Source organism: Hylobates moloch, unplaced genomic scaffold, assembly GCF_009828535.3.
Source record: "Hylobates moloch isolate HMO894 unplaced genomic scaffold, HMol_V3 SCAFFOLD_80, whole genome shotgun sequence".
NCBI lineage: Eukaryota > Metazoa > Chordata > Mammalia > Primates > Hylobatidae > Hylobates > Hylobates moloch.
In genome coordinates this window covers 42,754-53,232 of record NW_026652355.1, presented here as the reverse complement: position 1 = coordinate 53,232, position 10,479 = coordinate 42,754, and the positions used below count along the sequence as shown (strand labels likewise).

The window sequence follows — 10,479 nt, the reverse complement described above, 5'->3', positions numbered from 1 at the left end:
CTTATGAAGACAAATTAATACAGAATTTTCTGAGCTGGGGTACAAATGGCTTTTCTGGGGCAAGATTATAGAGATAAACAAAATGAGATTGGGAGAAACTGAGCTACATTATTGTCAAATTTAGCTTGCTGGGAGTGAAAAAAAAACCAACAAAACTGAAGTCTTGCACTTATTAATAACTATTTCTGGCTTCCTTTCCTCTGCTAAACATGGATTGTCAGATTTCTGTCTGGGAGTTGTCCTCATCCACTACTAGAGTCAGTCAGTGGCCCTGCACTGTATTCCCTGGCAATGATTTTGCAATGAGTTTCGTTCAGGTTCTTAACACTTGAAGATAATGTCAACATTCTTCCTTAACTTCTCTCTGCTTCCAATGTTTTCTATTTCTAATCCGCCCTGCACACAGAACAGTTTATCCTTCTTAAATACAGAAACTACTCTCAATTGTCCACAGGATAAAGTACGACCCTTTTAAACTTTCCCAAACTAAGAAAAATTTCCCGGGAGAAGCGGCGTCGGCGGCTGGAGCAGAGGCAGCAGCCGGAGGAGCAGCGGAGGGTTGGGAGTGATGGTGAAGATGGCCGCGGCGGCCGCCGCTACTATGGCGGCGGCCATGAGGGCGGCCGGGCCACTAAGCGGCTCAGGACTGACAATGCGGGCGACCAGCACGGAGGCAGCGGCTGTGGCGGTGGAGGAGGCGGGGCGGCGGGCGGCGGCGGCGGCGGCGGCGGCGTCGGCGGCGGGGAGAACTACGATGACCCGCACTAGACCCCTGCCTCCGCAGTTGTCCACATCAGGGGCCTGATTGACGGTGTAGTGGAAGCTGACCTTGTGGAGGCCTTGCAGGAGTTTGGACCCATCAGCTATGTGGTGGTAATGCCTAAAAAGAAACAAGCACTGGTGGAGTTTGAAGATGTGTTGGGTGCTTGCAACGCAGTGAACTACGCAGCCGACAACCAAATATACATTGCCGGTCACCCAGCTTTTGTCAACTACTCTACCAGCCAGAAGATCTCCCGCCCCGGGGACTCGGATGACTCCCGGAGAGTGAACAGTGTGCTTCTCTTTACCATCCTGAACCCCATTTATTCGATCACCACGGATGTTCTTTACACTATCTGTAATCCTTGTGGCCTTGTCCAGAGAATTGTCATTTTCAGGAAGAATGGGGTTCAGGCGATGGTGGAATTTGACTCTGTTCAAAGTGCCCAGCAGGCCAAGGCCTCTCTCAATGGGGCTGATATCTCTTCTGGCTCTTGTGCTCTGAAGATGGAATACGCAAACCCTAAACGCTTGAATGTGTTCAAGAATGATCAGGATACTTGGGACTACACAAACCCCAAGCTCAGTGGACAAGGTGACCCTGGCAGCAACCCCAACAAACGCCAGAGGTAGCCCCCTCTCCTGGGAGATCACCCTGCGGAATATGGAGGGCCCCACGGTGGGTACCACAGCCATTACCATGATGAGGACTACGGCCCCCCGCCCCCCACCTCACTACGAAGGGAGAAGGATGGATCCACCAGTGGGGGGTTACCGTCGGGGCCCAAGTCGCTACGGCCCCCCGTATAGGCACCCCCCACCCTCTCCACCACCACCCGAGTATGGCCCTCACGCCGACAGCCCTGTGCTTATGGTCTATGGCTTGGATCAATCTAAGATGAACTGTGACCGAGTCTTCAATGTCTTCTGCTTGTATGGCAATGGGGAGAAGGTGAAATTCATGAAAAGCAGGCCGGGGGCCGCCATGGTGGAGATGGCTGATGGCTACGCTATGGACCGGGCCATTACCCACCTCAACAACAACTTCATGTTTGGGCAGAAGCTGAATGTCTGTGTCTCCAAGCAGCCAGCCATCATGCCCGGCCAGTCATACGAGTTGGAAGACGGGTCTTGCAGTTACAAAGACTTAGTGAATCCCGGAACAATCGGTTCTCCACCCCAGAGCAGGCAGCCAAGAACCGCATCCAGCACCCCAGCAACGTGCTGCACTTCTTCAACGCCCCGCTGGAGGTGACCGAGGAGAACTTCTTTGAGATCTGCGATGAGCTGGGAGTGAAGCGGCCATCTTCTGTGAAAGTATTCTCAGGCAAAAGTGAGCGCAGCTCCTCTGGACTGCTGGAGTGGGAATCCAAGAGCGATGCCCTGGAGACTCTGGGCTTCCTGAACCATTGCCAGATGAAAAACCCAATGGTCCATACCCTTACACTCTGAAGTTGTGTTTCTCCACCGCTCAGCACGCCTTCTAATTAGGTGCCTAGGAAGAGTCCCATCTGAGCAGTAAGACATTTCTCTTTCCTTTACGCCATTTTTTTTTTGTTTTTGTTATTTGCAAAAGATCTTGTATTCCTTTTTTTTTTTTTTTTTTTTTTTTTAAATGCTAGGTTCGTAGAGGCTTAACCTTAATGGAAACGCTGGAAGTCTGCAGGGGGAGGGAGAGGGGAACTGATATCTCCCAAGACTAACCTTAACTTTTAAAAAATTATTGTACGTGTGATTTTTTTTTCCCGTTCATACATTTGTGCTGCCCATGTACTCTTGGCACATTTCAATAAAATTGTTTGTAAAATAAACACAGCACTTGCTGGGAAAAAAAAAAAGAAAAATAATTTCCCATATTTGTTGTCTCAAAGATACTAGAATATACTGATTTATAGCTACTTATTTTTCCCAAACCGATTAGCCCACTATGAATAACCTCCACAGTCTCTTTTTGTTGTTGTTGTTATCTGTCTGAATTCTGCCCATTTAAGGTAAACTTATGCTATAATTACTCCTGCTCAAGAACTTCTAGAGCCTTCTAACATCTGGTAACCAATTCCGTCTTTGAAGTACCTACTACCATGATTTCAGTTTTCTTGACTGTATCCTAACAGAAAAAAATAGTAAAATGGGGTCATAAATGCAGAATAAAAGCTGGAAAGATAGAATGATTAATATTCACTAATTTTAGAGTAATAGATGGATAGTTTTATTGCAATTGGAAGTGTGGAGGATTTCTGTGAATTAGTGTACTTTTTTTATACTTTAAGTTCTAGGGTACATGTGCACAAAGTGCAGGTTTGTTACATATGTATACATGTGCCATGTTGGTGTGCTGCACCCATTAACTTGTCATTTACATTAGGTATATCTCCTAATGCTATCCCTCCTCCCTCCCCCCACCCCCACAACAGGCCCCAGTGTGTGATGTTCCCCTTCCTGTGTCCATGTGTTCTCATTGTTCAGTTCCCACCTGTGAGTGAGAACATGCGGTGTTTGGTTTTTTGTCCTTGCGATAGTTTGCTGAGAATGATGGTTTCCAGCTTCATCCATGTCCCTACAAAGGACATGAACTCATCCTTTTTATGGCTGCATAGTATTCCATGGTGTATGTGTGCCACATTTTCTTCTTCTTCTTTTTTTTTTTTTAACCTAATTTCACAATTTATTATAAAACTACCATAAAAGCCTGATGGGATTTTGATTTGTATTGTGTATATATCAGTTTCAGGAGAAATGATACCTTACAATCCAGCAATATGTTCTATACCTGCATTTATCTATACCTTTTATATATATATATATATATTTTTATTATACTTTAAGTTCCAGGGTACATGTGCACAACGTGCAAGTTTGTTACGTATGTATACATGTGCCATGTTGGTGTGCTGCACCCATTAACTCGTCATTTACATTAGGTATATCTCCTAATGCTATCCCTCCCCCCTCCTCTCACCCCACAGCAGGCCCCGGTGTGTGATGTTCCCCTTCCTGTGTCCAAGTGTTCTCATTGTTCAATTCCCACCTATGGGTGAGAACATGCGGTGTTTGGTTTTTTGTCCTTGCGATAGTTTGCTGAGGGTGATGGTTTCCAGCTTCATCCATGTCCCTACAAAGGACATGAACTCATCATTTTTTATGGCTGCATAGTATTCCATGATGTATATGTGCCACATTTTCTTAATCCAGTCTATCATTGATGGACATTTGGGTTGGTTTCAAGTCTTTGCTATTGTGAATAGTGCCGCAATAAACATACATGTGCATGTGTCTTTATAGCAGCATGATTTATAATCCTTTGCGTATATACCCAGTAATGGGATGGCTGGGTTAAATGGTATTTCTAGTTCTAGATCCTTGAGGAATAGCCACACTGTCTTCCACAATGGTTGAACTAGTTTACAGTCCCACCAACAGTGTAAAAGTGTTCCTATTTCTCTACATCCTCTCCAGCACCTGTTGTTTCCTGACTTTTTAATGATCGCCATTCTAACTGGTGTGAGATGGTATCTCATTGTGGTTCTGATTTGCATTTCTCTGATGGCCGGTGATGATGAGCATTTTTTCGTGTGTCTGTTGGCTGCATAAATGTCTTCTTTTGAGAAGTGTCTGTTCATATCCTCCACCCACCTTTTGATGGGGTTGTTTGTTTTTTTCTTGTAAGTTTGTTTGAGTTCTTTGTAAATTCTGGATATTAGCCCTTTGTCAGATGAGTAGATTGCAAAAATTTTCTCCCATTCTGTAGGTTGCCTGTTCACTCTGTAGGTTGCCTGTTCACTCTGATGGTAGTTTCTTTTGCTGTGCAGAAGCTCTTCAGTTTAATTAGATCCCATTTGTCTATTTTGGCTTTTGTTGCCATTGCTTTTGGTGTTTTAGACATGAAGTCCTTGCCCATGCCTATGTCCTGAATGGTATTGCCTAGATTTTTTTCTAGGGTTTTTATGGTTTTAGGTCTAACATTTAAGTCTTTAATCGATCTCGAATTAATTTTTGTATAAGATGTAAGGAAGGGATCCAGTTTCAGCTTTCTACATATGGCTAGCCAGTTTTCCCAGCACCATTTATTAAATAGGGAATCCTTTCCCCCTTTCTTGTTTTTGTCAGGTTTGTCAAAGATCAGATGGTTGTAGATGTGTGGTATTATTTCTGAGGGCTCTATTCTGTTCTATTGGTCTATATCTCTGTTGTGGTACCAGTACCATGCTGTTTTGGTTACTGTAGCCTTGTAGTATAGTTTGAAGTCAGGTAGCATGATGTCTCCAGCTTTGTTCTTTTTGCTTAGGATTTTCTTGGCAATGCAGGCTGATTTTTGGCTCCATATGAACTTTAAAATAGTTTTTTCCAATTCTGTGAAGAAAGTCATTGGTAGCTTGATGGGGATGGCATTGAATCTATAAATTACCTTGGGCAATATGGCCATTTTCACGATATCGATTCTTCGTATCCATGAGCATGGAATGTTCTTCCATTTGTTTGTATCCTCTTTTATTTCGTTGAGCAGTGGTTTGTAGTTCTCCTTGAAGAGGTCCTTCACATCCCTTGTAAGCTGGATTCCTAGGTATTTTATTCTCTTTGAAGCAATTGTGAATGGAGTCCAGTCATGATTTGCCTCTCTGTTTGTCTGTTATTGGTGTATAAGAATGCTTGTGATTTTTGCACATTGATTTTGTATCCTGAGACTTTGCTGAAGTTGCTTATCAACTTGAGGAGATTTTGGACTGAGATGATGGGGTTTTCTAAATATACAGTCATGTCATCTGCAAGCAGGGACAATTTGACTTCCTCTTTTCCTAATTGAATACCCTTTCTTTCTTTCTCCTGCCTGATTGCCCTGTCCAGAACTTCCAACACTATGTTGAATAGGAGTGGTGAGGGAGGGCATCCCTGTCTTGTGCCAGTTTTCAAAGGGAATGCTTCCAGTTTTTGCTCATTCAGTATAATATTGGCTGTGGGTTTGTCATAAATAGCTCTTATTATTTTGAGATACGTCCCATCCATACCTAATTTATTGAGAGTTTTTAGCATGAAGAGCTGTTGAATTTTGTCAAAGGCCTTTTCTGCATCTATTGAGATAATCATGTGGTTTTTGTCTTTGATTCTGTTTATATGTTGGATTACGTTTATTGATTTGCATGTGTTGAACCAGCCTTGCATCCCAGGGATGAAGCCCACTTGATCATGGTGTATAAGCTTTTTGATGTGTCGCTGGATTTGGTTTGCCAGTGTTTTATTGAGGATTTTTGCATCAATGTTCATCAAGGATATTGGTCTAACATTCTCTTTTTTTGTTGTGTCTCTGCCAGGCTTTGGTATCAGAATGATGCTGGCCTCATAAAATGATTTAGGGAGGATTCCCTCTTTTTCTATCGATTGGAATAGTTTCAGAAGGAATAGTACCAGCTCCTCCTTGTACCTCTCGTAGAATTCGGCTGTGAATCCTTCTGGTCCTGTACTTTTTTTGGTTGGTAGGCTGTTAACTATTGCCTCAATTTCAGAGTATGTTATTGGTCTATTCAGGGATTCAACTTCTTCTTGGTTTAGTCTTGGGAGGGTGTATGTGTCCAGGAATTTATCTATTTCTTCTAGATTTTCTAGTTTATTTGCGTAGAGGTGTTTATAATATTCTCTGATGGTAGTTTGTATTTCTGTGGGATTGGTGGTGATATCCCCTTTATCATTTTTTATTGCATCTATTTGATTCTTCTCTTTTTTCTTCTCTATTAGTATACTTTTAAAGCATTATTTCAGTGAATCCATGGCTGAGCACCTACTCTAATCTAGGTGCTGCCATCGGCCATAACAAGAAAAGAATAAACCATGGATTACAAGGCCTTCCCTTCAAGGCTGGTCTTGTTTATTTCTGAATGTCTTTACAGAGAACTCAGTTCTGATTTTGCAGAGTTTTATGTTACATGCATAGGATAGAAAATAGTGACTAGGGAAGCTCTGAGATTTCTATCATGTCTGTTGAATAAATAATACTATTTTTTCAACTTTCTTACTGCTTTCATCTTAGGATCTACAGCACTCTGAAATACTAGTCAAATCTCAGAATACCCCTATACTATGCTTATGGGTGATCTGTTTCTGAGATTTATTAAGGGGTAAATTTGATGGATGGTAGACTGCCAAGCAAGTTCCCTGGAAGATGCAGATCAGACCAAGGAGCAGCCTTTTTGCCACAACAGGTAGTCATGTTACTGCTTCAGGACTGCAAGATGGAATAAATGAAAATGTGTTCATGTATGTGGCCTTAAAAATGTCACACAGAATTTGAAAACCGAGAGCTTATCCTTAGAAAAAGAAAAAGGCTAAAAGCTGCTAGACACGAAATAGGACTGGACACTTGAAGAACAGGCTGATATCTTCTTAAATGCTGGGCAGACTTTAAAAATATTCTGTGGTCTGTTTTTGCTAACTACACCCTATATACTCTTCTTAGTAACATCCCCACATGGAAATAACCATCAGTCTCAGATGGAAAGAATGAGAAATCATCTAAATAGAGATGCAGAAAAGATTTAGCAGGATGAAAAGAACTGAACAGCACGGAGAGATGGGTGATATATAGTTCTGGAATTATACATTCAAAACATAAGCTCGTGAGACATTTAGAGAAAGCACTTTTGCACGCATTTGTCTTCAGCCCTCTGCCAAGAAAGTCCTCTAGCCCATGAATAAAAGCAATGTTTCAGGACAACCAAGGGTTCTTTGAATCATCTCCTGTGTTCCTGTGGGACTTTCCTAGCCTTTGGATCCCTCGCATTGCTCACTGCTCTGTGTCTCAAGCCTCATCTCCTTGACATCCATATGGATTAGCTTTCTGGCTCCCAATTTAGCTCCATTTCCTTGATTCTGACAACTTTACACATAGGTATGCTGCCATTTACATTCCACATGGCTCCTCACACGTGTACAACATCCATTTAATACATTTCATTATAATGCTGAAATTCAGTGAGTTCCAACCATATGCTAAGGACTGTGCTAGGTGCTGGAAATCTGTAGTGAGCAACACACTGATTTTTAGAAGTGTATGTGTTGAGGAGAGGGGCTAAAATATTAAAAATTATTTAAACAAAAATTATTGATATAAATGTCATGTAGAAAAACATAGAATATGTGATGGCAAATAACAAAGCTCCTTGTCTAGGGCTTCAGGTACATTGTCCCAGAGGTGTCACCTCTAGACTAAAGCCTATGGCTATCGAATATGAGGGGACATGGGGTGGAATAGAGTGGTGAGGACTCCTGGGTATGTGCCTTGTGTGAAATTCTGAGTTAGGAAGGATCTGTTCTCTCTGAGGAAAGAGTGTAGGCTAATGCCACTGGAGCAGATTAAGCATGAGGTAGGAAGGCTTCGTCTTGCTTTCCAAGAGAACAAATGCCTGGATAGCAGAAAGGAAAATGAAGGAAAGGAAATGGATTCAACTGCTGATTGGGACCTGGGGACAATTAGGTTGAGGGTGTGAGGAAAGTGAGGTGGCCAGCATGGCTCCATGTTTCTAGATAAAGAAAGGCCATCTGGGCAGCATCTGCCTGATGTTGGCCAAGCCTATGATATACAGCAAACAGGTGCCCAGTTTCATCTGTCAAGAGTAATATAAATGTAGCAACACTGTTCCCCTTACCACATATTTGTGAAAGTAAGAGTGTGTGTGTGTGTGTGTGTGTGTGTGTATATGTGTGTGTGTAAGGTGTGGAAGTCAAGAAAAGGCTGCTATCATGCTCTCTGGGTAGTTTTTGAGAGAGGAGGAAAGACCCAGGAAATAAAATGTAAGTGAGATACATAATCATGGTGAAATTTAAAAATGGAGTAGGAAGTAACCATGAATTAGATCCTTAAGGCAGAATGTTCTGGAAGAACATGGAGAGGATAAACAGCTTAGCTGAGTTCTTGATTACATACAGAAGTGAAACCCTTGCATATATACAAAATTATATTAATATAAGAAGTCTTTGGTATGACTAAAGTCAAGACATTAAACTTACTGAGCATATATGGAGTCATTATTTGAAATTTTTGTATATTCAAATTATAGTTTTATTATTTTTCTGGATACAGTTTTATTAAAATGAAGACAAACTTAAAACGTGGGAATATTGCCTGGAAAGTAGAATCAAATATGCAATAAATTTCTAGAAATTAACAAATTGTTTCATTTACACTATAAGCAATTATTGATGTATAACCATGAATCTTTTCATTTGTTTTCTGATCTTATAAACACTTCAAATAATATTTATTTTTAAACTTTTTAATTGATTCAAAATTCATCTCAATAATTATAACAATTTTTGGATAAAGTTTATTTAATCATTATTATTATCAAAAATGTAAAAAATCCAACTATATAAGGTTAAACCTTTATGGAAGACCACAAACTTATTCAAGCATACTTTTGCTTTGTCAAAAGTATTTATCTCTTAATGTCAAACAAAAGATTATAGAGCTAAGTAGTACTTTTCTATGAAAAGAAAAATAACAATGACAACAATGAAAATAAAAATCAGGACTTAAGCTAAGAAAGAATGGAAAACCTTAAGGAATATAATAGTGACAGGCAATTTTAGCATTAATTATGTAATCTCTTATTTAAAGTTAAACACAGCTATGAAAAAACTGAAACATTTTCTCGTTAAATGTGATATGCCAGCTGAATAGTGAGAAGGTTTGGCTTCTAAATAGCTTAAACTTAGCCTGGAAATGCAGATTGTTCGTATGTTCTCTGCCCTCCAAAATTGTGATAATGAAATCTTTTAGTCTTCCCATTTCTGTTATACATAAATATGATAAAACAAGAACATGAAAATATGTTTTCATTGCCTTAGGATGATGCATTTGAACTCAGAGTCTTCATATAATCATCATATTATCAGAACTTCTACAATGACAGTAGTCAATACTGAGAGCAAAAGGAATCCTAAAATTCTTCCATAACAAAATGTATTATTAGCAAAGATTTATTTAACAGTTTCAAAGTATTTTATAGTCTAAAAATCACATACATTCACACATATGTATTACTTGAATAAATGCCTAAGAAAATGAACCCAAAGTTTAAAGAAAACACATTTTTAAATTTTAAAGCAAAGATCATTTATAGCTCTAACTAAAATGTTATCTTAAGTGTGTCTACGATTCATAGGCAAAGCAGGCATTATTCCTGACGGATTTTATTTCTTGACAATTTTTGCTCACTTGAAATCCCTAGAAAATATGCCCACCAGGTTAACAACAATTTTAGAATAACTTATGAACTGGCTTTTAGGTAAAGTTTCTGAATATTCATTGTTGAGCTACATCCTGCTCCACACATAAATTATGATATAAATTGTTCTAAATGTAATATATATTATTGTTACATGTGATCAAGTGTCACACATGTCCCCAAATGCCTGTTCACCTCATCCGCATGGCTGAATGGCAGAAGTTTTAGAGCAACTACCCCAAAATAGCAATGTCAGCCATCTTCTCCAATCTTCCCTACACTTCTCGCAGCTCTCTCATAGATGACAATATGCCCTTCACCAAGATCTATCCTTTCTTAATTATATGGAAAACCTCAATTTCATAACCCATGAACAGAAGGGGGGAAAACCTCTCATTCTTTTACTTTCTACAGTGCCAAATATACTGTTTGGTTTTTCACTTTCTGCCTCTCTGACCCTGTTTTCCTATGTCTTTTTCTTTCTCTTCTCTCTTTTTTAGTG

General features: G+C 40.1%; 1 pseudogene; it reads left to right on the top strand.

Moving 5' to 3' along the window:
• The first annotated feature begins 726 nt into the window (after window positions 1-726).
• Window positions 727-2,503, top strand: LOC116463901 (heterogeneous nuclear ribonucleoprotein L-like; annotated as a pseudogene).
• Window positions 2,504-10,479: the final 7,976 nt, after the last annotated feature.